This window comes from Arachis duranensis, chromosome 4 (assembly GCF_000817695.3).
Source record: "Arachis duranensis cultivar V14167 chromosome 4, aradu.V14167.gnm2.J7QH, whole genome shotgun sequence".
NCBI lineage: Eukaryota > Viridiplantae > Streptophyta > Magnoliopsida > Fabales > Fabaceae > Arachis > Arachis duranensis.
In genome coordinates, this window is record NC_029775.3 from 104,875,831 (window position 1) to 104,878,311 (window position 2,481).

A 2,481-nucleotide genomic window follows, 5' to 3' on the forward strand; every position below is an offset into this window, starting at 1 on the left:
TGCCCTTGCTCCTCTTATTCCCTAAGCAATTTGCAAAGCATGCTATTTTGATTATTCTGTTCTTCCTTTATTTGGTCCATAGCTTCTTGCAACTTGGAAACAGATGCCTCAAGATGCTCCCAGTATTCAAATTGAGGGATTTCTGGGAGGAATTCCTATGCTCTCCTCTTGATAGGGTCATCCTGCAACTGTTGTTTTTCCATTGATATTTTAGTGATTGGCCGCTCAACTGAGATATACTCAGTTATTCCCATCCTTACTCTGGCATCTTTGCAGAGCATAGAAATTAGGCTTGGATAAGCTAACTTGGCGTCTTTGGATTTCTTGTTTGCTATTATGTAGAGTTCACACGAAATTAACTGATGAACTTCTACTTCTTTTCCCAACATAATGCAGTGAATCATCACTGCTCTTTTAACAGTGACTTCAGAACGATTGCTAGTGGGCAATATGGAACGCCCAATGAAGTGCAGCCAGCCTCTGGCTACTGGTTTGAGATCTTCTCTCTTGAGTTGATTTGGGACACCCGTGGTGCTGGTGGTCCACTTGGCTCCAAGGATGCATATATCCTCTAGAATCTTATCCAGGCCCTTGTTTGTTCTCATCATTCTCCTATTGAAGGAGTCTGGGTCATCTTTCAGCTGAGGCAGCTTAAAGATCTCCCTGATTTTGTCAGGGTGGATGTGAACAATCTTTCCTCTGACCAAGGTCCGATAGTCATAGAGGGCAGTTCCAGATATTCTCTGCCTGTCTGTTTGCCACAGATTAGCATAGAACTCCTGAACCATATTACTTCCTACTTTTGTTTCAGGATTAGCTAGGATTTCCTAGTTCCTGTTTCGAATTTGCTCTTGGATCTCCGGATATTCATCTTCTTTCAGATCGAACTTGACTTCCGGGATCACTGACCTTAGACCCATTATTTTGTAGTAATGGTCTGAATGTTCTTTGGTTAAGAACCTCCCTTGATTCCAAAGTGGTTTTAGAATATTCTCCTTCTTGCCTCTTGGAGTGGGTTGTTTTTCTTTAGGAGCCATAATCTTAGTGAGTATATTTTTATGATCACGGATAAACACACCAAACTTAGAGGTTTGTTTGTCCTCAAGCAAAAGAAAAGAAAGGAGAGGGATAGAAGGAGAGCTAATGTCGAATGGTGGATGAGAAGAGGGAGGCCGAATGTGAATTTAAAAGGGAGGGGTGGGTTTTCGAAATTTTTTTAAAAAAGATAAGATAGAAGATATGATTTATAAAAGATAAATATGATAAGAAAAAGATATAATTTAAAATTAAAAAGTTGCGAATGATATTTGAAAAAGATAAATCTGAATTTTTAATTTGAAAAAGATTTTAAAAGATAATTGCGTTTTGAAAAATTTGAAAAAGAGTTGGATTGGAATGGAAAAAGATTTGTATTTATGTATTAAGATATATTTGATATTTTTGAAAAAGGGATTTTAGAAATTAGGGTTTTTTAAAAAAAATTTCTCTTTTTTTTTGAAATTGAAGGATGACATTTTGAACATGTTTATGCAAGAAATCATGAATTGAAACATAAAAAATTAGAAAATTTGTGAAGAAAAATGAATTTTACCTCCTCCCCACCATCCTGGCGTTAAACGCCCAAACGCTGCATGTTTTGGGCGTTTAACGCCCAATTGCTGCTTCTTCTGGGCGTTCAACGCCCAGTTGTTGCTTCTTTCTGGCGTTGAACGCCAGGAAGTCCTTTGTCACTGGGCGTTTTTCTGAACGCCCAGGACGCTGTAATTCTGGCGTTAAACGCCCAGAAGGAGCTTTGATGAGTGGATAATTTATACGCTTTTTGGCATTGTTTTTAGTATGCTTTTAGTATGTTTTAGTTAGTTTTTTATTATATTTTTATTAGTTTTTAGTTAAAATTCACTTTTCTGGACTTTACTATGAGTTTGTGTGTTTTTCTGTGATTTCAGGTATTTTCTGGCTGAAATTGAGGGACCTGAGCAAAAATCTGATTCAGAGGCTGAAAAGGACTGCAGATGCTATTGGATTCTGACCTCCCTGCACTCGAAGTAGATTTTCTGGAGCTACAGAAGCCCAATTTGTGCGCTCTCAACTGCGTTGGAAAGTAGACATCCTGGGCTTTCCAGAAATGTATAATCGGAATCTTCGTGGTATAAGCTAGAATTGATGGCGGCATTCAAGAGAATCCGGAAGGTCTAAACCTTGTCTGTGGTATTCTGAGTAGGATTCAAGGATTGAATGACTGTGACGAGCTTCAAACTCCTGAAGGCTGGGTGTTAGTGACAGACGCAAAAGAATCACTGGATTCTATTCTAACCTGATTGAGAACCGACAGATGATTAGCCGTCCTGTGACAGAGCACATTGAACATTTTTACTGAGAGGACGGGACTGTAGCCATTGACAACGGTGATGCCCAACATACAGCTTGCCATGGAAAGGAGTAAGAAGGATTGGATGAAGACAGTAGGAAAGCAGAGAGACG